The sequence below is a fragment of the Cololabis saira genome, unplaced genomic scaffold (assembly GCF_033807715.1).
Source record: "Cololabis saira isolate AMF1-May2022 unplaced genomic scaffold, fColSai1.1 scf060, whole genome shotgun sequence".
In the NCBI taxonomy this organism is placed as follows: domain Eukaryota; kingdom Metazoa; phylum Chordata; class Actinopteri; order Beloniformes; family Belonidae; genus Cololabis; species Cololabis saira.
Genome location: NW_026906224.1, coordinates 197,501 through 217,500, shown reverse-complemented (window position 1 = coordinate 217,500; position 20,000 = coordinate 197,501). Strand labels below are relative to the sequence as shown.

General features: G+C 45.7%; 38 non-coding genes and 3 pseudogenes across 38 annotated transcripts in view; all 41 read right to left on the bottom strand.

Annotated features, from left to right (window-relative positions):
- Positions 1–46, bottom strand: part of LOC133436615 (5S ribosomal RNA) — a 119-nt gene extending 73 nt beyond the window's left edge. Inside the window, exon 1 of the ribosomal RNA XR_009780144.1 lies at positions 1–46. This exon is cut by the window's left edge and continues 73 nt beyond it. This is a non-coding gene — a ribosomal RNA (5S ribosomal RNA).
- Positions 47–245: 199 nt separating this feature from the next.
- On the bottom strand, positions 246–364 carry LOC133436515 (5S ribosomal RNA). Its single transcript, XR_009780049.1, has one exon. It is a non-coding gene; the product is annotated as a 5S ribosomal RNA (ribosomal RNA).
- Positions 365–581: 217 nt separating this feature from the next.
- On the bottom strand, positions 582–700 carry LOC133436606 (5S ribosomal RNA). Its single transcript, XR_009780136.1, has one exon. It is a non-coding gene; the product is annotated as a 5S ribosomal RNA (ribosomal RNA).
- Positions 701–917: 217 nt separating this feature from the next.
- Positions 918–1,036, bottom strand: LOC133436578 (5S ribosomal RNA). The gene has a single exon (XR_009780110.1). It is a non-coding gene; the product is annotated as a 5S ribosomal RNA (ribosomal RNA).
- Positions 1,037–1,235: 199 nt separating this feature from the next.
- LOC133436621 (5S ribosomal RNA) lies at positions 1,236–1,354 on the bottom strand. Its single transcript, XR_009780150.1, has one exon. It is a non-coding gene; the product is annotated as a 5S ribosomal RNA (ribosomal RNA).
- Positions 1,355–1,553: 199 nt separating this feature from the next.
- On the bottom strand, positions 1,554–1,672 carry LOC133436613 (5S ribosomal RNA). The gene has a single exon (XR_009780143.1). It is a non-coding gene; the product is annotated as a 5S ribosomal RNA (ribosomal RNA).
- Positions 1,673–1,871: 199 nt separating this feature from the next.
- On the bottom strand, positions 1,872–1,990 carry LOC133436513 (5S ribosomal RNA). Its single transcript, XR_009780048.1, has one exon. It is a non-coding gene; the product is annotated as a 5S ribosomal RNA (ribosomal RNA).
- Positions 1,991–2,207: 217 nt separating this feature from the next.
- On the bottom strand, positions 2,208–2,326 carry LOC133436702 (5S ribosomal RNA). Its single transcript, XR_009780219.1, has one exon. It is a non-coding gene; the product is annotated as a 5S ribosomal RNA (ribosomal RNA).
- Positions 2,327–2,543: 217 nt separating this feature from the next.
- Positions 2,544–2,662, bottom strand: LOC133436577 (5S ribosomal RNA). Its single transcript, XR_009780109.1, has one exon. It is a non-coding gene; the product is annotated as a 5S ribosomal RNA (ribosomal RNA).
- A 199-nt stretch (positions 2,663–2,861) lies between these two features.
- On the bottom strand, positions 2,862–2,980 carry LOC133436620 (5S ribosomal RNA). Its single transcript, XR_009780149.1, has one exon. It is a non-coding gene; the product is annotated as a 5S ribosomal RNA (ribosomal RNA).
- A 199-nt stretch (positions 2,981–3,179) lies between these two features.
- On the bottom strand, positions 3,180–3,298 carry LOC133436612 (5S ribosomal RNA). Its single transcript, XR_009780142.1, has one exon. It is a non-coding gene; the product is annotated as a 5S ribosomal RNA (ribosomal RNA).
- Positions 3,299–3,497: 199 nt separating this feature from the next.
- LOC133436512 (5S ribosomal RNA) lies at positions 3,498–3,616 on the bottom strand. The gene has a single exon (XR_009780047.1). It is a non-coding gene; the product is annotated as a 5S ribosomal RNA (ribosomal RNA).
- Positions 3,617–4,555: 939 nt separating this feature from the next.
- On the bottom strand, positions 4,556–4,674 carry LOC133436576 (5S ribosomal RNA). The gene has a single exon (XR_009780108.1). It is a non-coding gene; the product is annotated as a 5S ribosomal RNA (ribosomal RNA).
- A 199-nt stretch (positions 4,675–4,873) lies between these two features.
- LOC133436665 (5S ribosomal RNA) lies at positions 4,874–4,991 on the bottom strand (annotated as a pseudogene).
- Positions 4,992–5,190: 199 nt separating this feature from the next.
- On the bottom strand, positions 5,191–5,309 carry LOC133436701 (5S ribosomal RNA). Its single transcript, XR_009780218.1, has one exon. It is a non-coding gene; the product is annotated as a 5S ribosomal RNA (ribosomal RNA).
- Positions 5,310–5,508: 199 nt separating this feature from the next.
- Positions 5,509–5,627, bottom strand: LOC133436668 (5S ribosomal RNA; annotated as a pseudogene).
- A 199-nt stretch (positions 5,628–5,826) lies between these two features.
- LOC133436699 (5S ribosomal RNA) lies at positions 5,827–5,945 on the bottom strand. Its single transcript, XR_009780216.1, has one exon. It is a non-coding gene; the product is annotated as a 5S ribosomal RNA (ribosomal RNA).
- Positions 5,946–6,144: 199 nt separating this feature from the next.
- On the bottom strand, positions 6,145–6,263 carry LOC133436667 (5S ribosomal RNA; annotated as a pseudogene).
- A 199-nt stretch (positions 6,264–6,462) lies between these two features.
- On the bottom strand, positions 6,463–6,581 carry LOC133436559 (5S ribosomal RNA). Its single transcript, XR_009780091.1, has one exon. It is a non-coding gene; the product is annotated as a 5S ribosomal RNA (ribosomal RNA).
- A 199-nt stretch (positions 6,582–6,780) lies between these two features.
- LOC133436611 (5S ribosomal RNA) lies at positions 6,781–6,899 on the bottom strand. The gene has a single exon (XR_009780141.1). It is a non-coding gene; the product is annotated as a 5S ribosomal RNA (ribosomal RNA).
- A 217-nt stretch (positions 6,900–7,116) lies between these two features.
- LOC133436698 (5S ribosomal RNA) lies at positions 7,117–7,235 on the bottom strand. Its single transcript, XR_009780215.1, has one exon. It is a non-coding gene; the product is annotated as a 5S ribosomal RNA (ribosomal RNA).
- A 6,313-nt stretch (positions 7,236–13,548) lies between these two features.
- Positions 13,549–13,667, bottom strand: LOC133436602 (5S ribosomal RNA). Its single transcript, XR_009780132.1, has one exon. It is a non-coding gene; the product is annotated as a 5S ribosomal RNA (ribosomal RNA).
- Positions 13,668–13,866: 199 nt separating this feature from the next.
- On the bottom strand, positions 13,867–13,985 carry LOC133436637 (5S ribosomal RNA). The gene has a single exon (XR_009780165.1). It is a non-coding gene; the product is annotated as a 5S ribosomal RNA (ribosomal RNA).
- A 217-nt stretch (positions 13,986–14,202) lies between these two features.
- On the bottom strand, positions 14,203–14,321 carry LOC133436601 (5S ribosomal RNA). Its single transcript, XR_009780131.1, has one exon. It is a non-coding gene; the product is annotated as a 5S ribosomal RNA (ribosomal RNA).
- Positions 14,322–14,520: 199 nt separating this feature from the next.
- Positions 14,521–14,639, bottom strand: LOC133436657 (5S ribosomal RNA). Its single transcript, XR_009780184.1, has one exon. It is a non-coding gene; the product is annotated as a 5S ribosomal RNA (ribosomal RNA).
- A 217-nt stretch (positions 14,640–14,856) lies between these two features.
- Positions 14,857–14,975, bottom strand: LOC133436600 (5S ribosomal RNA). Its single transcript, XR_009780130.1, has one exon. It is a non-coding gene; the product is annotated as a 5S ribosomal RNA (ribosomal RNA).
- A 199-nt stretch (positions 14,976–15,174) lies between these two features.
- On the bottom strand, positions 15,175–15,293 carry LOC133436591 (5S ribosomal RNA). Its single transcript, XR_009780122.1, has one exon. It is a non-coding gene; the product is annotated as a 5S ribosomal RNA (ribosomal RNA).
- Positions 15,294–15,492: 199 nt separating this feature from the next.
- On the bottom strand, positions 15,493–15,611 carry LOC133436643 (5S ribosomal RNA). The gene has a single exon (XR_009780170.1). It is a non-coding gene; the product is annotated as a 5S ribosomal RNA (ribosomal RNA).
- A 199-nt stretch (positions 15,612–15,810) lies between these two features.
- Positions 15,811–15,929, bottom strand: LOC133436697 (5S ribosomal RNA). Its single transcript, XR_009780214.1, has one exon. It is a non-coding gene; the product is annotated as a 5S ribosomal RNA (ribosomal RNA).
- A 217-nt stretch (positions 15,930–16,146) lies between these two features.
- LOC133436542 (5S ribosomal RNA) lies at positions 16,147–16,265 on the bottom strand. The gene has a single exon (XR_009780075.1). It is a non-coding gene; the product is annotated as a 5S ribosomal RNA (ribosomal RNA).
- A 216-nt stretch (positions 16,266–16,481) lies between these two features.
- LOC133436508 (5S ribosomal RNA) lies at positions 16,482–16,600 on the bottom strand. Its single transcript, XR_009780043.1, has one exon. It is a non-coding gene; the product is annotated as a 5S ribosomal RNA (ribosomal RNA).
- Positions 16,601–16,799: 199 nt separating this feature from the next.
- On the bottom strand, positions 16,800–16,918 carry LOC133436492 (5S ribosomal RNA). The gene has a single exon (XR_009780028.1). It is a non-coding gene; the product is annotated as a 5S ribosomal RNA (ribosomal RNA).
- A 217-nt stretch (positions 16,919–17,135) lies between these two features.
- On the bottom strand, positions 17,136–17,254 carry LOC133436656 (5S ribosomal RNA). The gene has a single exon (XR_009780183.1). It is a non-coding gene; the product is annotated as a 5S ribosomal RNA (ribosomal RNA).
- Positions 17,255–17,453: 199 nt separating this feature from the next.
- LOC133436696 (5S ribosomal RNA) lies at positions 17,454–17,572 on the bottom strand. The gene has a single exon (XR_009780213.1). It is a non-coding gene; the product is annotated as a 5S ribosomal RNA (ribosomal RNA).
- A 199-nt stretch (positions 17,573–17,771) lies between these two features.
- Positions 17,772–17,890, bottom strand: LOC133436595 (5S ribosomal RNA). The gene has a single exon (XR_009780126.1). It is a non-coding gene; the product is annotated as a 5S ribosomal RNA (ribosomal RNA).
- A 199-nt stretch (positions 17,891–18,089) lies between these two features.
- Positions 18,090–18,208, bottom strand: LOC133436599 (5S ribosomal RNA). The gene has a single exon (XR_009780129.1). It is a non-coding gene; the product is annotated as a 5S ribosomal RNA (ribosomal RNA).
- Positions 18,209–18,407: 199 nt separating this feature from the next.
- Positions 18,408–18,526, bottom strand: LOC133436535 (5S ribosomal RNA). Its single transcript, XR_009780068.1, has one exon. It is a non-coding gene; the product is annotated as a 5S ribosomal RNA (ribosomal RNA).
- A 199-nt stretch (positions 18,527–18,725) lies between these two features.
- On the bottom strand, positions 18,726–18,844 carry LOC133436695 (5S ribosomal RNA). The gene has a single exon (XR_009780212.1). It is a non-coding gene; the product is annotated as a 5S ribosomal RNA (ribosomal RNA).
- A 217-nt stretch (positions 18,845–19,061) lies between these two features.
- Positions 19,062–19,180, bottom strand: LOC133436590 (5S ribosomal RNA). Its single transcript, XR_009780121.1, has one exon. It is a non-coding gene; the product is annotated as a 5S ribosomal RNA (ribosomal RNA).
- A 199-nt stretch (positions 19,181–19,379) lies between these two features.
- Positions 19,380–19,498, bottom strand: LOC133436642 (5S ribosomal RNA). The gene has a single exon (XR_009780169.1). It is a non-coding gene; the product is annotated as a 5S ribosomal RNA (ribosomal RNA).
- Positions 19,499–19,697: 199 nt separating this feature from the next.
- On the bottom strand, positions 19,698–19,816 carry LOC133436694 (5S ribosomal RNA). Its single transcript, XR_009780211.1, has one exon. It is a non-coding gene; the product is annotated as a 5S ribosomal RNA (ribosomal RNA).
- Between the last annotated feature and the right edge of the window lie 184 nt (positions 19,817–20,000).

The following is a 20,000-nucleotide window of genomic DNA, read 5'->3' as shown; positions in this document are numbered from 1 at the left end:
GATATCAGACGAGATCGGGCGCATCCAGGCTGGTATGGCCGTAAGCAGAAGCTGCAGCTTGAAATACCTCTTATATGGAGTTGAAGATAAGTCATAGAATATAAGTCATTGATTTGTTGGTTTTATTTGTTGGAGTTAAAGTGCCTTAACCATGTGCAAAACACTTTAGGACGTGAGCTGTCGCTCTTACCACGTTGAAATATGTGTGGGTAGATTAAGCGAGAGCGCTCTCTGCTGGTTGAAAAAGCTTACAGCGCCTGGTATTCCCAGGCGGTCTCCCATCCAAGTACTAACCAGGCCCGACCCTGCTTAGCTTCCGAGATCAGACGAGATCGGGCGCATCCAGGCTGGTATGGCCGTAAGCTGAAGCTGCAGCTTGAAATACCTCTTATATGGAGTTGAAGATAAGTCATATAATATAAGTCATTGATTTGTTGGTGATAATAATTTAGAAGCACTTATTTGTTGGAGTTAAAGTGCCTTTACCATATGCAAAACACTTTAGGACGTGAGCTGTCGCTGTTACCACGTTGAAATATGTGTGGGTAGATTAAGCGAGACCGCTCTCTGCTGGTTGAAAAAGCTTACAGCACCTGGTATTCCCAGGCGGTCTCCCATCCAAGTACTAACCAGGCCCGACCCTGCTTAGCTTCCGAGATCAGACGAGATCGGGCGCATCCAGGCATGTATGGCCGTAAGCTGAAGCTGCAGCTTGAAATTCCTCTTATATGGAGTTGAAGATAAGTCATATAATATAAGTCATTGATTTGTTGGTGATAATAATTTAGAAGCGCTTATTTGTTGGAGTTAAAGTGCCTTTACCATGTGAAAAACACTTTTGGACGTGAGCTGTCGCTGTTACCACGTTGAAATATGTGTGGGTAGATTAAGCGAGAGCGCTCTCTGCTGGTTGAAAATGCTTACAGCACCTGGTATTCCCAGGCGGTCTCCCATCCAAGTACTAACCAGGCCCGACCCTGCTTAGCTTCCGAGATCAGACGAGATCGGGCTCATCCAGGCTGGTATGGCCGTAAGCAGAAGCTGCAGCTTGAAATACCTCTTATATGGAGTTGAAGATAAGTCATAGAATATAAGTCATTAATTTGTTGGTTTTATTTGTTGGAGTTAAAGTGCCTTAACCATGTGCAAAACACTTTAGGACGTGAGCTGTCGCTGTTACCACATTGAAATATGTGTGGGCAGATTAAGCGAGAGCGCTCTCTGCTGGTTGAAAAAGCTTACAGCACCTGGTATTCCCAGGCGGTCTACCATCCAAGTACTAACCAGGCCCGACCCTGCTTAGCTTCAGAGATCAGACGAGATCGGGCGCATCCAGGCTGGTATGGCCGTAAGCAGAAGCTGCAGCTTGAAATACCTCTGATATGGAGTTGAAGATAAGTCATAGAATATAAGTCATTGATTTGTTGGTTTTATTTGTTGGAGTTAAAGTGCCTTAACCATGTGCAAAACACTTTAGGACGTGAGCTGTCGCTCTTACCACGTTGAAATATGTGTGGGTAGATTAAGCGAGAGCGCTCTCTGCTGCTTGAAAAAGCTTACAGCACCTGGTATTCCCAGACGGTCTCCCAACCAAGTACTAACCAGGCCCGACCCTGCTTAGCTTCCGATATCAGACGAGATCGGGCGCATCCAGGCTGGTATGGCCGTAAGCAGAAGCTGCAGCTTGAAATACCTCTTATATGGAGTTGAAGATAAGTCATATAATATAAGTCATTGATTTGTTGGTTTTATTTGTTGGAGTTAAAGTGCCTTAACCATGTGCAAAACACTTTAGGACGTGAGCTGTCGCTCTTACCACGTTGAAATATGTGTGGGTAGATTAAGCGAGAGCGCTCTCTGCTGGTTGAAAAAGCTTACAGCGCCTGGTATTCCCAGGCGGTCTCCCATCCAAGTACTAACCAGGCCCGACCCTGCTTAGCTTCCGAGATCAGACGAGATCGGGCGCATCCAGGCTGGTATGGCCGTAAGCTGAAGCTGCAGCTTGAAATACCTCTTATATGGAGTTGAAGATAAGTCATATAATATAAGTCATTGATTTGTTGGTGATAATAATTTAGAAGCACTTATTTGTTGGAGTTAAAGTGCCTTTACCATATGCAAAACACTTTAGGACGTGAGCTGTCGCTGTTACCACGTTGAAATATGTGTGGGTAGATTAAGCGAGACCGCTCTCTGCTGGTTGAAAAAGCTTACAGCACCTGGTATTCCCAGGCGGTCTCCCATCCAAGTACTAACCAGGCCCGACCCTGCTTAGCTTCCGAGATCAGACGAGATCGGGCGCATCCAGGCTGGTATGGCCGTAAGCTGAAGCTGCAGCTTGAAATTCCTCTTATATGGAGTTGAAGATAAGTCATATAATATAAGTCATTGATTTGTTGGTGATAATAATTTAGAAGCGCTTATTTGTTGGAGTTAAAGTGCCTTTACCATGTGAAAAACACTTTTGGACGTGAGCTGTCGCTGTTACCACGTTGAAATATGTGTGGGTAGATTAAGCGAGAGCGCTCTCTGCTGGTTGAAAATGCTTACAGCACCTGGTATTCCCAGGCGGTCTCCCATCCAAGTACTAACCAGGCCCGACCCTGCTTAGCTTCCGAGATCAGACGAGATCGGGCTCATCCAGGCTGGTATGGCCGTAAGCAGAAGCTGCAGCTTGAAATACCTCTTATATGGAGTTGAAGATAAGTCATAGAATATAAGTCATTAATTTGTTGGTTTTATTTGTTGGAGTTAAAGTGCCTTAACCATGTGCAAAACACTTTAGGACGTGAGCTGTCGCTGTTACCACATTGAAATATGTGTGGGCAGATTAAGCGAGAGCGCTCTCTGCTGGTTGAAAAAGCTTACAGCACCTGGTATTCCCAGGCGGTCTACCATCCAAGTACTAACCAGGCCCGACCCTGCTTAGCTTCAGAGATCAGACGAGATCGGGCGCATCCAGGCTGGTATGGCCGTAAGCAGAAGCTGCAGCTTGAAATACCTCTGATATGGAGTTGAAGATAAGTCATAGAATATAAGTCATTGATTTGTTGGTTTTATTTGTTGGAGTTAAAGTGCCTTAACCATGTGCAAAACACTTTAGGACGTGAGCTGTCGCTCTTACCACGTTGAAATATGTGTGGGTAGATTAAGCGAGAGCGCTCTCTGCTGGTTGAAAAAGCTTACAGCACCTGGTATTCCCAGACGGTCTCCCAACCAAGTACTAACCAGGCCCGACCCTGCTTAGCTTCCGATATCAGACGAGATCGGGCGCATCCAGGCTGGTATGGCCGTAAGCAGAAGCTGCAGCTTGAAATACCTCTTATATGGAGTTGAAGATAAGTCATAGAATATAAGTCATTGATTTGTTGGTTTTATTTGTTGGAGTTAAAGTGCCTTAACCATGTGCAAAACACTTTAGGACGTGAGCTGTCGCTCTTACCACGTTGAAATATGTGTGGGTAGATTAAGCGAGAGCGCTCTCTGCTGGTTGAAAAAGCTTACAGCGCCTGGTATTCCCAGGCGGTCTCCCATCCAAGTACTAACCAGGCCCGACCCTGCTTAGCTTCCGAGATCAGACGAGATCGGGCGCATCCAGGCTGGTATGGCCGTAAGCTGAAGCTGCAGCTTGAAATACCTCTTATATGGAGTTGAAGATAAGTCATATAATATAAGTCATTGATTTGTTGGTGATAATAATTTAGAAGCGCTTATTTGTTGGAGTTAATTTGCACCTCCATCACTGTCTGGTTTGGATCAGCCACCAAACTAGACAGGCACAGACTGCAACGGACAATCAGGACTGCAGAGAGGATAGTTGGGACTAACCTCCCATCTATCGACGACCTGTACCGGTCCAGGACCAGGAAACGGGCAGGTCGAATCTCTGCAGACCCCTCACACCCGGGACACCGCCTGTTCCAACTCCTCCCCTCTGGACGGCGCTACAGAGCTCTGTGCGCCAGAACCTCCAGACACAAAGACAGTTTCTTCCCGCAAGCGGTTGCTCTGATGAACTCCCACAATCAATAAGTCTCAGAGTAACCAAACACGTGCAATAAAAATCATCCAGCACCCTCTTTAATAATCATGTCTGCCTCACTCTGCTGCACCTCTCACTTTTGTACTTACTTTTTGTACTTCCTTTTGTATAATTTTTTGTATTTTTTGTATAATTTGTCTGTTAAAATTGTATATAGGTTATACTATACTTATTCTTATTTTTATTCAGAACTATCCTTTTTTTATCACTACCTCAAACTGCTGCACCTTAAAATGTTAAAATGTTTATACTGTAGATAGTAATACCACATTTGTTTATTGTTTATTTGTTTATTGTTTATTTTTTTTACTACCAAAGAGCGAAATAACCGAATCAAATTCCTTGTTGGACAATGTTCGAACCTGGCCAATAAAGCTGATTCTGATTCTGATTCTGATTCTGATTAAAGTGCCTTTACCATGTGAAAAACACTTTTGGACGTGAGCTGTCGCTGTTACCACGTTGAAATATGTGTGGGTAGATTAAGCGAGAGCGCTCTCTGCTGGTTGAAAATGCTTACAGCACCTGGTATTCCCAGGCGGTCTCCCATCCAAGTACTAACCAGGCCCGACCCTGCTTAGCTTCCGAGATCAGACGAGATCGGGCTCATCCAGGCTGGTATGGCCGTAAGCAGAAGCTGCAGCTTGAAATACCTCTTATATGGAGTTGAAGATAAGTCATAGAATATAAGTCATTAATTTGTTGGTTTTATTTGTTGGAGTTAAAGTGCCTTAACCATGTGCAAAACACTTTAGGACGTGAGCTGTCGCTGTTACCACATTGAAATATGTGTGGGCAGATTAAGCGAGAGCGCTCTCTGCTGGTTGAAAAAGCTTACAGCACCTGGTATTCCCAGGCGGTCTACCATCCAAGTACTAACCAGGCCGACCCTGCTTAGCTTCAGAGATCAGACGAGATCGGGCGCATCCAGGCTGGTATGGCCGTAAGCAGAAGCTGCAGCTTGAAATACCTCTGATATGGAGTTGAAGATAAGTCATAGAATATAAGTCATTGATTTGTTGGTTTTATTTGTTGGAGTTAAAGTGCCTTAACCATGTGCAAAACACTTTAGGACGTGAGCTGTCGCTCTTACCACGTTGAAATATGTGTGGGTAGATTAAGCGAGAGCGCTCTCTGCTGGTTGAAAAAGCTTACAGCACCTGGTATTCCCAGGCGGTCTCCCATCCAAGTACTAACCAGGCCCGACCCTGCTTAGCTTCCGAGATCAGACGAGATCGGGCGCATCCAGGCTGGTATGGCCGTAAGCTGAAGCTGCAGCTTGAAATACCTCTTATATGGAGTTGAAGATAAGTCATAGAATATAAGTCATTGATTTGTTGGTTTTATTTGTTGGAGTTAAAGTGCCTTAACCATGTGCAAAACACTTTAGGACGTGAGCTGTCGCTGTTACCACGTTGAAATATGTGTGGGTAGATTAAGCGAGAGCGCTCTCTGCTGGTTGAAAAAGCTTACAGCACCTGGTATTCCCAGGCGGTCTACCATCCAAGTACTAACCAGGCCAGACCCTGCTTAGCTTCAGAGATCAGACGAGATCGGGCCCATCCAGGCTGGTATGGCCGTAAGCAGAAGCTGCAGCTTGAAATACCTCTGATATGGAGTTGAAGATAAGTCATAGAATATAAGTCATTGATTTGTTGGTTTTATTTGTTGGAGTTAAAGTGCCTTAACCATGTGCAAAACACTTTAGGACGTGAGCTGTCGCTCTTACCACGTTGAAATATGTGTGGGTAGATTAAGCGAGAGCGCTCTCTGCTGGTTGAAAAAGCTTACAGCACCTGGTATTCCCAGGCGGTCTCCCATCCAAGTACTAACCAGGCCCGACCCTGCTTAGCTTCCGAGATCAGACGAGATCGGGCGCATCCAGGCTGGTATGGCCGTAAGCTGAAGCTGCAGCTTGAAATACCTCTTATATGGAGTTGAAGATAAGTCATAGAATATAAGTCATTGATTTGTTGGTTTTATTTGTTGGAGTTAAAGTGCCTTAACCATGTGCAAAACACTTTAGGACGTGAGCTGTCGCTGTTACCACGTTGAAATATGTGTGGGTAGATTAAGCGAGAGCGCTCTCTGCTGGTTGAAAAAGCTTACAGCACCTGGTATTCCCAGGCGGTCTACCATCCAAGTACTAACCAGGCCAGACCCTGCTTAGCTTCAGAGATCAGACGAGATCGGGCCCATCCAGGCTGGTATGGCCGTAAGCAGAAGCTGCAGCTTGAAATACCTCTGATATGGAGTTGAAGATAAGTCATAGAATATAAGTCATTGATTTGTTGGTTTTATTTGTTGGAGTTAAAGTGCCTTAACCATGTGCAAAACACTTTAGGACGTGAGCTGTCGCTCTTACCACGTTGAAATATGTGTGGGTAGATTAAGCGAGAGCGCTCTCTGCTGGTTGAAAAAGGTTACAGCACCTGGTATTCCCAGGCGGTCTCCCATCCAAGTACTAACCAGGCCCGACCCTGCTTAGCTTCCGAGATCAGACGAGATCGGGCGCATCCAGGCTGGTATGGCCGTAAGCTGAAGCTGCAGCTTGAAATACCTCTTATATGGAGTTGAAGATAAGTCATAGAATATAAGTCATTGATTTGTTGGTTTTATTTGTTGGAGTTAAAGTGCCTTAACCATGTGCAAAACACTTCAGGACGTGAGCTGTCGCTGTTACCACGTTGAAATATGTGTGGGTAGATTAAGCGAGAGCGCTCTCTGCTGGTTGAAAAAGCTTACAGCACCTGGTATTCCCAGACGGTCTCCCAACCAAGTACTAACCAGGCCCGACCCTGCTTAGCTTCCGATATCAGACGAGATCGGGCGCATCCAGGCTGGTATGGCCGTAAGCAGAAGCTGCAGCTTGAAATACCTCTTATATGGAGTTGAAGATAAGTCATATAATATAAGTCATTGATTTGTTGGTGATAATAATTTAGAAGCACTTATTTGTTGGAGTTAAAGTGCCTTTACCATATGCAAAACACTTTAGGACGTGAGCTGTCGCTGTTACCACGTTGAAATATGTGTGGGTAGATTAAGCGAGACCGCTCTCTGCTGGTTGAAAAAGCTTACAGCACCTGGTATTCCCAGGCGGTCTCCCATCCAAGTACTAACCAGGCCCGACCCTGCTTAGCTTCCGAGATCAGACGAGATCGGGCGCATCCAGGCTGGTATGGCCGTAAGCTGAAGCTGCAGCTTGAAATACCTCTTATATGGAGTTGAAGATAAGTCATATAATATAAGTCATTGATTTGTTGGTGATAATAATTTAGAAGCGCTTATTTGTTGGAGTTAAAGTGCCTTTACCATGTGAAAAACACTTTTGGACGTGAGCTGTCGCTGTTACCACGTTGAAATATGTGTGGGTAGATTAAGCGAGAGCGCTCTCTGCTGGTTGAAAATGCTTACAGCACCTGGTATTCCCAGGCGGTCTCCCATCCAAGTACTAACCAGGCCCGACCCTGCTTAGCTTCCGAGATCAGACGAGATCAGGCGCATCTTTTTTTTTTTTTTTTTTTTTGTCTTTTATTATGAAAATACATTTTCGTTAAAAAATATATTTTATATACATTCCTGCATACCAGACAAAAAATAAAACAATTTCCTGCTACTTTTGCACAAAGCATTCTCTTCACTTTTTTACACTCTCTTATTTCAACAACAAAAAAACAACAAAAAAAAACAAAAAAAAACAACTTATAATATTACAAACTTCAAACATATATCTCTATACACGCATGTGCAAAAAAAAAACCATGTAACAAACCAGCAAAAAAAAAAAAAAAAAAAAAAAAAAAAAAAAAAAAACAAAACAGTACAACACATACCCCATACCCCTTATCACATGGAAGAAAACCTTCAATCACTCACTTCCGCTCCCCCAATCCCTCCACCCCCTCCCCCCCAATCCCATACCAGTCTCTCCCTCTCGTCCACAGACACCAGCGTGTTCCCCCTCAAAAAGAGAGGGGCGAAACCTTCAATCCCACAGATGTATTTATAATTAATCTGTTTTTTCACTAAGCCCTTGAAAAAAACCCAAATCGGTGCCACCCTCCCTTCAAACCGAGCCACATTCCTTCTGGCTTTGATGGCCCACCGTGCATGGCTCAGTAAAAATTTGCACAGCCCACTATTTTCCACCCTGCTCTTCTCCCAAATCCCAAATAACACAAATTTGTCCCACCCATCCTCCATCTCCCATTCCATGTTCAACTTGTCCACCATACAGGTTTTCAGTCTCTTAAAAAACGGCCGTAATCTCACGCACTCCACATACATGTGTCTAATATCCTCATCCTTCTCCTTACAGACATCACACATCCTCCCGACCTCCCTGTCAAACTGGTGCATGACCACATTCGTAAAAATCTTCCTATGTCGTAGTTTAAAATCATTATCCTCGGCTTCAATGCTGTTTTCTTTAATCTTCCATTTCCCCCACACTTGTTTTATGTTCAGAGTCCCATCTGCCCTGCACCAGTTCTCCAGGGAAGCCGGGAGTCTCACCACCTGTTTCACAAACATTCTGTATAGCTGTTTCACTTTCACTCCCTCCAAAGTCACCCATTCCCCCCCCCTCTCTATATACAACATCGGCACCCTCCCGGTCCTATTCACTACCACCTCTGTGTCTATTTTCTCCCTCCACCTTCCCGGTATGCTCTGCTTCACTAATTCGTAGTCCTTCCTTACTTGCTCTAAACTTATTCTATCATTGTATTCATGCACACATTCGTAAATGGCTGTAGCCGACAAAAAACCTGGCACCACTTCATACATGACATGTTTTATTTGCATGAGTCCCGCTTCCACAAAGTATTTTGGCTTTAGTGGCTGTCCTTCATGTTTGATGTTCCCGTTGCCAAACAATGGCACCTCTCTAATGGTCTCCAGATCTGTGCAGTCCCACCTCGCGTTTTTCAGCAGCTCTGCCTGTGCAGCCAGGATCTCTCTATAGAACTGCGGGAGTCCTGCCGTCAGGTAAGCGTTTGTCTGCATTAGCATTGCAAACTCATTTCCCAGCTTCCTCTTTAAAAAAAACCCCATCACCTTCTTCCAGCAGTGCTCTCCCTCCCCATACAAGAAAGCCCTCCCCCGTTTTATTCTTAAAGCCTTCTTTTTGCTCTCTATGTCAACTAATTTCAAACCTCCCTGCTCATACCCCCCAATCAAGGTTGCTCTCGCTATTCTACTTTTCTTCCCACCCCATATAAAACCCCCCATCAGTTCATTCAATTTCTTCACCACCCATTCTGGCACTTCTAGCACCTCCATTACATAAACCATTTTTGAAAACAAAAGACTATTCACCACCACCACCCGCCCTTTAACCGTCAGTCGCCTCAGCTTCCAAAAATTCAGCACCCTCTGTATTTTATTCAGTACCTCTGACCATGTTTCATCCCTCACCCTCTCCCCCTCCATCCCCACATATATCCCGAGAACCTTCATCCTGTGCTCCTGTACCTTGAATGGTACTCCCCCACTTGCCACTACCCCATTTAAAAACATGATTTCTGACTTTAACATATTTATTCTTGCACCTGATGCCTTCCCATATATTTCCACCAATTCCACCACCCTTTTTATACTTGCCATATCCCTTACAGTCACCGTTGTGTCATCCGCGTATTGCTGTATTTTACTAAGACCACCCCCACCTTTTACCTCAATCCCTCTTATTTCTCCATCCCTTTTAATCATACATGCTAAGGGCTCTGCCACCACAGTGTATAAGAGTGCTGACATCGGACACCCCTGCCTAACTGACCTCCCTAATTTGAAGACTTCCGTTAAAACACCATTCACTTTCACCCTCCCCACCGCATGTCTGTACATCAATTTTAACCATCCTCTAAACCTCTCACCATATCCCACCCTCTCTAGAACTCCCCACATAAAATCGTGCTCCACCCTATCAAACGCTTTATTAAAATCTAAAGCCAACATAATCCCCTCCTCTCCCGATGCCCTCAAATATTCCACCATCCCTTTAATATTCAGAATTGTGTCTGCAATATCCCTATCCGGCACACTGTAGGCTTGTGTTATTGGAACGATTGATTTTAAAGTATATTTTAGTCTGTTTGCAAAAACTTTCATTAACACCTTGTAGTCTGTGTTCAGTAGTGTGATTGGCCTGTAGTTCCCCAGATCATCAGCCTGCCCCTTCTTGAAGATCAGAGTAATTATCCCCATTGTGAATGATTCTGGTACTGTCTGGCGTCTTTCCATTTCTCTAAAAACTGCATGTAAAATCGGCCCCATCAGTTCTTTAAACGCTTTGTAGAAATTGGCTGTTAGGCCATCACTACCAGGACTCCTATTCATACTCAAAGCAGCAATTGCCTGTTCTATTTCCTCTGCTGTGATGTCACTGTCACATTCATCCCTCTCCTCTTCTGTTACACTCACAGTCACACTCTCCAGCACATCTTTCATCACTCTCTCATCCACTCCCTCGCTAGTAAACATCCTCCCGTAAAAATCATGCACACCTCCCAAAATCCCCACTAGGTCTGTCTTCAACCCACCCCCCTCAGTCCTTACTCCCCTGATAAAACATTTCTGTTGTTTCTGTTTCTCCATCCTCAAAAAAAAACCAGTGTTCCTTTCCCCCTCTACGGCATATCTCGCCCTGCTCCGCACAATCGCACCTTCACATTTCATTCTCTCTATCTCCTTTAGTTCAGCATGACAGCTCACCACAGCTTCTTCACTTATAACCTCGGCAGCATTTAAACGTGTGATTTCTCTTCTAAGGAACTTTTCTCTCTCTTTCTTTTTGAAATTCCTCCTTGCTGCGTGTTTCATACTTATCTTCCTGATTCTTTTCTTCAAATTTTCCCATCCCTCTAACACCTCCCCACCATTCAACCATTGTGAGCTGTCATGCTGAATAATCTCTTTCATTCTTTTTTTAAAGTCACCATCCTCCAGTAGTTTGGCATTGAAATGCCACAAACCCCCTCCCTTACCCCCCTCCCTCCTACCAAGTTCAAGATGTACCGTTGTGTGGTCACTGAGACACGTAACCTTATATTCCATATTCATGACCAAATCATAATACTTTTCTTTTATCAAAATTAAATCAATACGGCTCTGTTTCAAACATTCATTCGACATTTGTGTTCTGGAGAACACTTTCCCCTCAGGATTCTTCTGCCTCCACACGTCCCACATATGATACTTCCTCATTATTTCAGTCAGTATTCCCCTTGAGGCATCATTTCGAAATTTCCCACTGTCCCTGATGTCTATTCTACTCATCTTGACATTAAAATCCCCCAACACAAAATCACTGGTCCCCATAAAGCCTTCGTACTTCTGGAAAAAGAGTCCTCTCTCCCTCGAGTCATTTGGTGCATAAACATTTGCTAACGAAAAAGAAACTCCTCTAAATTCAAACAAAATCTTTATAAACCTCCCCCCATTGTCATTTTGCACAAGACTTGATTTTAGCCCCTCCTTCAACAAAATTGCCACCCCCCCCACATTGTCATCTGTCCTGCTCGCATACACCGAGCCCTTCCACATTGCCTTACAGGTGTCGATCATCCGTCCATCCCAGTGCGTCTCCTGTATACAAATAATATCCGCTGCACATATATTCAACATTTTTTCCAGTTTGTCTGGGTTCTTCAGTCCGTTCGCATTCTGCGAAATTATGTGCAGGCCGCTCAACATTGAGGATAAATGAAAAAGGAAAAGTCCAAACACTGCTGTCATCCTAATCATTTATCCATGTCATCCCTCTCCCTTCCCTCCCCCCTCTTTCATCAATTTCTTTGTTTTAGTACCCTCACACAAGTCTGTGAGTTCAGCGCTCACCTCCCGCGAAGTCTTCCTTCTTTCTTTTATCCTTCCTCTCGTCTCGACGCTGCTCTGGCTGCGAGAGCGCCAGCTGCCAGCTCGCTCGATTCCTCGCCGTCCTCTCCTCCCTCTCTCTACCGCTTCCTCACTCCGTCCTCCCGCCGTCGTCGGTCGCTTCTCCTCATCCTCTCCCGACCCGTCCTCCTCGATCTCCTTCTCCGTCTCCATCTCGCTCTCATCCAACTCGTGCACGCCTTCCTCGATCTCGTGCGCGCATCCCTCCAGCTGCTCCAGCCTGCGTTCTCCGCCCAAGCCATTCTCCGTCTTCTCTTTCTCCTCCTCCGCTCCCGTCTGCAAGCAGACGCAGGTGTCCTCCGCTCTCTTGCAGCCCCTGCACGTGTCCACCGTGCACTCGCGTGCGTAATGTCCATGTTTCTTACATTTGTGGCAGGTGAAATCAGGACACTCTCTTACAATGTGCCCCGGTTGGAGACAGAGCCTGCACACCCTTTCCTGCCGATCGTGCAGTACTCTAAAGTACTCTGCCCCTTCAATGGTCTCAAACTTGGTTGAGTATGGCAGAGACGTGACCGTGTCCGTGAATCTCACTTTTAAATATCTCGTACCATCAAAAACCTGCGTCCCCGCCCATTTCCGCCGTCTGATGTGGGATGCAGGCATTACTCCCCAATGTCTCAGCTTTTCAGTGATCTGTCCATCCGTTATATACACGGGCAGCATTAGGAAGGAAACAATCCTCGTGTCCTTTTCCACCTCAGACGCAATCACGTTTGACTGCCTTAATTTAAATCCATCCAGCAGTCTTGATTTCCCTTTGGGATTCCCCATCGAGATTTCCCACTTTTTTCCACCTTTCTGCCTGCACCCCACCACACGTCCACATGTCCCATCAATAGCTTTGATCAGCTAAATCGTTGTGATTTCATCCGGCCCCTCGATCTCCACCGTGACCACCAGCGCTCTGTCCTCCGCCTCCGCTCCGCTCCTCTCTCCCTGCTTGTCTCTTTCATCCACCGCCGTTTGCCGCGGACCTGCTCTCTCTCCGTCCACTTTGTCCGTCCGTCGTCTGCCTTCCATCGATCCATTCGTACCGTCCTTCTCCATTCTCCTATTCTCCACCTCCGCCGGCATCGCCGTCACCGATGCTGCCGACAGCCTCCTTCCGTCTCCCTGCATCGTCCTCTCGCTGCCAGCATTTGGCATGATCCTCTCCACCTCATCTCCTCTTTTATCCGCCATCTCCACCTTAAAGGTCTGGAGACTGACCCCCGTGCAGCGAAAAGCTGCCGGGGGGAGCCTTCTCTTTTCCACTGCTTCCTCTCTGCCTGTGTTCCACTCTCCACACTCCACAATCCACACCGACCGCGCCCTGCACACAATCACTGCCAGCTGCACCAGTGCCTCGTTAGCAAAGGGGCAGGTCCAGGCTGGTATGGCCGTAAGCTGAAGCTGCAGCTTGAAATACCTCTTATATGGAGTTGAAGATAAGTCATATAATATAAGTCATTGATTTGTTGGTGATAATAATTTAGAAGCGCTTATTTGTTGGAGTTAAAGTGCCTTAACCATGTGCAAAACACTTTAGGACGTGAGCTGTCGCTGTTACCACGTTGAAATATATGTGGGTAGATTAAGCGAGAGCGTTCTCTGCAGGTTGAAAAAGCTCACAGCACCTGGTATTCCCAGGCGGTCTCCCATCCAAGTACTAACCAGGCCCGACCCTGCTTAGCTTCTGAGATCAGACGAGATCGGGCGCATCCAGGCTGGTATGGCCGTAAGCAGAAGCTGCAGCTTGAAATACCTCTTATATGGAGTTGAAGATAAGTCATAGAATATAAGTCATTGATTTGTTGGTTTTATTTGTTGGAGTTAAAGTGCCTTAACCATGTGCAAAACACTTTAGGACGTGAGCTGTCGCTGTTACCACGTTGAAATATGTGTGGTTAGATTAAGCGAGAGCGCTCTCTGCTGGTTGAAAAAGCTTACAGCACCTGGTATTCCCAGGCGGTCTCCCATCCAAGTACTAACCGGGCCAGACCCTGATTAGCTTCCGAGATCAGACGAGATCGGGCGCATCCAGGCTGGTATGGCCGTAAGCTGAAGCTGCTGCTTGAAATACCTCTTATATGGAGTTGAAGATAAGTCATTTAATATAAGTCATTGATTTGTTGGTGATAATAATTTAGAAGCGCTTATTTGTTGGAGTTAAAGTGCCTTAACCATGTGCAAAACACTTTAGGACGTGAGCTGTCGCTGTTACCACGTTGAAATATATGTGGGTAGATTAAGCGAGAGCGTTCTCTGCAGGTTGAAAAAGCTCACAGCACCTGGTATTCCCAGGCGGTCTCCCATCCAAGTACTAACCAGGCCCGACCCTGCTTAGCTTCTGAGATCAGACGAGATCGGGCGCATCCAGGCTGGTATGGCCGTAAGCAGAAGCTGCAGCTTGAAATACCTCTTATATTGAGTTGAAGATAAGTCATAGAATATAAGTCATTGATTTGTTGGTTTTATTTGTTGGAGTTAAAGTGCCTTAACCATGTGCAAAACACTTTAGGACGTGAGCTGTCGCTGTTACCACGTTGAAATATGTGTGGTTAGATTAAGCGAGAGCGCTCTCTGCTGGTTGAAAAAGCTTACAGCACCTGGTATTCCCAGGCGGTCTCCCATCCAAGTACTAACCGGGCCAGACCCTGATTAGCTTCCGAGATCAGACAAGATCGGGCGCATCCAGGCTGGTATGGCCGTAAGCTGAAGCTGCTGCTTGAAATACTTCTTATATGGAGTTGAAGATAAGTCATTTAATATAAGTCATTGATTTGTTGGTGATAATAATTTAGAAGCGCTTATTTGTTGGAGTTAAAGTGCCTTAACCATGTGCAAAACACTTTAGGACCTGAGCTGTCGCTGTTACCACGTTGAAATATGTGTGGGTAGATTAAGCGAGAGCGCTCTCTGCTGGTTGAAAATGCTTACAGCACCTGGTAATCCCAGGCGGTCTCCCATCCAAGTACTAACCAGGCCCGACCCTGCTTAGCTTCCGAGATCAGACGAGATCGGGCGCATCCAGGCTGGTATGGCCGTAAGCAGAAGCTGCAGTTGGAAATACCTCTTATATGGAGTTGAAGATAAGTCATAGAATATAAGTCATTGATTTGTTGGTTTTATTTGTTGGAGTTAAAGTGCCTTAACCATGTGCAAAACACTTTAGGACGTGAGCTGTCGCTGTTACCACGTTGAAATATGTGTGGGTAGATTAAGCGAGAGCGTTCTCTGCTGGTTGAAAAAGCTTACAGCACCTGGTATTTCCAGGCGGTCTCCCATCCAAGTACTAACCAGGCCCAACCCTGCTTGGCTTCCGAGATCAGACGAGATCGGGCGCATCCAGGCTGGTATGGCCGTAAGCAGAAGCTGCAGCTTGAAATACCTCTTATATGGAGTTGAAGATAAGTCATAGAATATAAGTCATTGATTTGTTGGTTTTATTTGTTGGAGTTAAAGTGCCTTAACCATGTGCAAAACACTTTAGGACGTGAGCTGTCGCTGTTACCACGTTGAAATATTTGTGGGTAGATTAAGCGAGAGCGTTCTCTGCTGGTTGAAAAAGCTTACAGCACCTGCTATTCCCAGGCGGTCTCCCATCCAAGTGCTAACCAGGCCCGACCCTGCTTAGCTTCCGAGATCAGACGAGATCGGGCGCATCCAGGCTGGTATGGCCGTAAGCAGAAGGTGCAGCTTGAAATACCTCTTATATGGAGTTGAAGATAAGTCATAGAATATAAGTCATTGATTTGTTGGTTTTATTTGTTGGAGTTAAAGTGCCTTAACCATGTGCAAAACACTTTAGGACGTGAGCTGTCGCTGTTACCACGTTGAAATATGTGTGGGTAGATTAAGCGAGAGCGTTCTCTGCTGGTTGAAAAAGCTTACAGCACCTGGTATTCCCAGGCGGTCTCCCATCCAAGTACTAACCAGGCCCGACCCTGCTTAGCTTCCGAGATCAGACGAGATCGGGCGCATCCAGGCTGGTATGGCCGTAAGCAGAAGCTGCAGCTTGAAATACCTCTGATATGGAGTTGAAGATAAGTCATAGAATATAAGTCATTGATTTGTTGGTGATAATAATTTAGAAGCGCTTATTTGTTGGAGTTAAAGTGCCTTAACCATGTGCAAAACACTTTAGGACGTGAGCTGTCGCCCTTACCACGTTGAAATATGTGTGGGTAGATTAAGCGAGAGCGCTCTCTGCTGGTTGAAAAAGCTTACAGCACCTGGTATTCCCAGGCGGTCTCCCATCCAAGTACTAACCAGGCCCGACCCTGCTTAGCTTCCAAGATCAGACGAGATCGGGCGCATCCAGGCTGGTATGGCCGTAAGCTGAGGCTGCAGCTTGAAATACCTCTTATATGTTGTTGAAGATAAGTCATACAAAAAAGTCATTGATTTGTTGGTGATAATAATTTAGAAGCGCATATTTGTTGGAGTTAAAGTGCCTTAACCATGTGCAAAACACTTTAGGACGTGAGCTGTCGCTGTTACCACGTTGAAATATGTGTGGGTAGATTAAGCGAGAGCGCTCTCTGCTGGTTGAAAAAGCTTACAGCACCTGGTATTCCCAGGCGGTCTCCCATCCAAGTACTAACCAGGCCCGACCCTGCTTAGCTACCGAGATCAGACGAGATCGGGCGCATCCAGGCTGGTATGGCCGTAAGCAGAAGCTGCAGCTTGAAATACCTCTTATATGGAGTTGAAGATAAGTCATAGAATATAAGTCATTGATTTGTTGGTTTTATTTGTTGGAGTTAAAGTGCCTTAACCATGTGCAAAACAATTCAGGACGTGAGCTGTCACTGTTACCACGTTGAAATATGTGTGGGTAGATTAAGCGAGAGCGCTCTCTGCTGGTTGAAAATGCTTACAGCACCTGGTATTCCCAGGCGGTCTCCCATCCAAGTACTAACCAGGCCCGACCCTGCTTAGCTTCCGAGATCAGACGAGATCGGGCGCATCCAGGCTGGTATGGCCGTAAGCAGAAGCTGCTGCTTGAAATACCTCTTATATGGAGTTGAAGATAAGTCATATAATATAAGTCATTGATTTGTTGGTGATAATAATTTAGAAGCGCTTATTTGTTGGAGTTAAAGTGCCTTAACCATGTGAAAAACACTTTTGGACGTGAGCTGTCGCTGTTACCACGTTGAAATATGTGTGGGTAGATTAAGCGAGAGCGCTCTCTGCTGGTTGAAAATGCTTACAGCACCTGGTATTCCCAGGCGGTCTACCATCCAAGTACTAACCAGGCCCGAAACTGCTTAGCTTCAGAGATCAGACGAGATCGGGCGCATCCTGGCTGGTATGGCCGTAAGCAGAAGATGCAGCTTGAAATACCTCTGATATGGAGTTGAAGATAAGTCATAGAATATAAGTCATTGATTTGTTGGTTTTATTTGTTGGAGTTAAAGTGCCTTAACCATGTGCAAAACACTTTAGGACGTGAGCTGTCGCTCTTACCACGTTGAAATATGTGTGGGTAGATTAAGCGAGAGCGCTCTCTGCTGGTTGAAAAAGCTTACAGCACCTGGTATTCCCAGGCGGTCTCCCATCCAAGTACTAACCAGGCCCGACCCTGCTTAGCTTCCGAGATCAGACGAGATCGGGCGCATCCAGGCTGGTATGGCCGTAAGCTGAAGCTGCAGCTTGAAATACCTCTTATATGGAGTTGAAGATAAGTCATAGAATATAAGTCATTGATTTGTTGGTTTTATTTGTTGGAGTTAAAGTGCCTTAACCATGTGCAAAACACTTCAGGACGTGAGCTGTCGCTGTTACCACGTTGAAATATGTGTGGGTAGATTAAGCGAGAGCGCTCTCTGCTGGTTGAAAAAGCTTACAGCACCTGGTATTCCCAGACGGTCTCCCATCCAAGTACTAACCAGGCCCGACCCTGCTTAGCTTCCGATATCAGACGAGATCGGGCGCATCCAGGCTGGTATGGCCGTAAGCAGAAGCTGCAGCTTGAAATACCTCTTATATGGAGTTGAAGATAAGTCATAGAATATAAGTTATTGATTTGTTGGTTTTATTTGTTGGAGTTAAAGTGCCTTAACCATGTGCAAAACACTTTAGGACGTGAGCTGTCGCTCTTACCACGTTGAAATATGTGTGGGTAGATTAAGCGAGAGCGCTCTCTGCTGGTTGAAAAAGCTTACAGCACCTGGTATTCCCAGGCGGTCTCCCATCCAAGTGCTAACCAGGCCCGACCCTGCTTAGCTTCCGAGATCAGACGAGATCGGGCGCATCCAGGCTGGTATGGCCGTAAGCAGAAGGTGCAGCTTGAAATACCTCTTATATGGAGTTGAAGATAAGTCATAGAATATAAGTCATTGATTTGTTGGTTTTATTTGTTGGAGTTAAAGTGCCTTAACCATGTGCAAAACACTTTAGGACGTGAGCTGTCGCTGTTACCACGTTGAAATATGTGTGGGTAGATTAAGCGAGAGCGTTCTCTGCTGGTTGAAAAAGCTTACAGCACCTGGTATTCCCAGGCGGTCTCCCATCCAAGTACTAACCAGGCCCGACCCTGCTTAGCTTCCGAGATCAGACGAGATCGGGCGCATCCAGGCTGGTACGGCCGTAAGCAGAAGCTGCAGCTTGAAATACCTCTGATATGGAGTTGAAGATAAGTCATAGAATATAAGTCATTGATTTGTTGGTTTTATTTGTTGGAGTTAAAGTGCCTTAACCATGTGCAAAAGACTTTAGGACGTGAGCTGTCGCTGTTACCACGTTGAAATATGTGTGGGTAGATTAAGCGAGAGCGTTCTCTGCTGGTTGAAAAAGCTTACAGCACCTGGTATTCCCAGGCGGTCTCCCATCCAAGTACTAACCAGGCCCGACCCTGCTTAGCTTCCGAGATCAGACGAGATCGGGCGCATCCAGGCTGGTATGGCCGTAAGCTGAAGCTGCAGATTGAAATACCTCTTATATGGAGTTGAAGATAAGTCATATAATATAAGTCATTGATTTGTTGGTGATAATAATTTAGAAGCGCTTATTTGTTGGAGTTAAAGTGCCTTAACCATGTGCAAAACACTTTAGGACGTGCGCTGTCGCTGTTACCACGTTGAAATATGTGTGGGTAGATTAAGCGAGAGCGTTCTCTGCTGGTTGAAAAAGCTTACAGCACCTGGTATTTCCAGGCGGTCTCCCATCCAAGTACTAACCAGGCCCAACCCTGCTTGGCTTCCGAGATCAGACGAGATCGGGCGCATCCAGGCTGGTATGGCCGTAAGCAGAAGCTGCAGCTTGAAATACCTCTTATATGGAGTTGAAGATAAGTCATAGAATATAAGTCATTGATTTGTTGGTTTTATTTGTTGGAGTTAAAGTGCCTTAACCATGTGCAAAACACTTTAGGACGTGAGCTGTCGCTGTTACCACGTTGAAATATGTGTGGGTAGATTAAGCGAGAGCGTTCTGTGCTGGTTGAAAAAGCTTACAGCACCTGCTATTCCCAGGCGGTCTCCCATCCAAGTGCTAACCAGGCCCGACCCTGCTTAGCTTCCGAGATCAGACGAGATCGGGCGCATCCAGGCTGGTATGGCCGTAAGCAGAAGGTGCAGCTTGAAATACCTCTTATATGGAGTTGAAGATAAGGCATAGAATATAAGTCATTGATTTGTTGGTTTTATTTGTTGGAGTTAAAGTGCCTTAACCATGTGCAAAACACTTTAGGACGTGAGCTGTCGCTGTTACCACGTTGAAATATGTGTGGGTAGATTAAGCGAGAGCGTTCTCTGCTGGTTGAAAAAGCTTACAGCACCTGGTATTCCCAGGCGGTCTCCCATCCAAGTACTAACCAGGCCCGACCCTGCTTAGCTTCCGAGATCAGACGAGATCGGGCGCATCCAGGCTGGTATGGCCGTAAGCAGAAGCTGCAGCTTGAAATACCTCTGATATGGAGTTGAAGATAAGTCATAGAATATAAGTCATTGATTTGTTGGTTTTATTTGTTGGAGTTAAAGTGCCTTAACCATGTGCAAAACACTTTAGGACGTGAGCTGTCGCTGTTACCACGTTGAAATATGTGTGGGTAGATTAAGCGAGAGCGTTC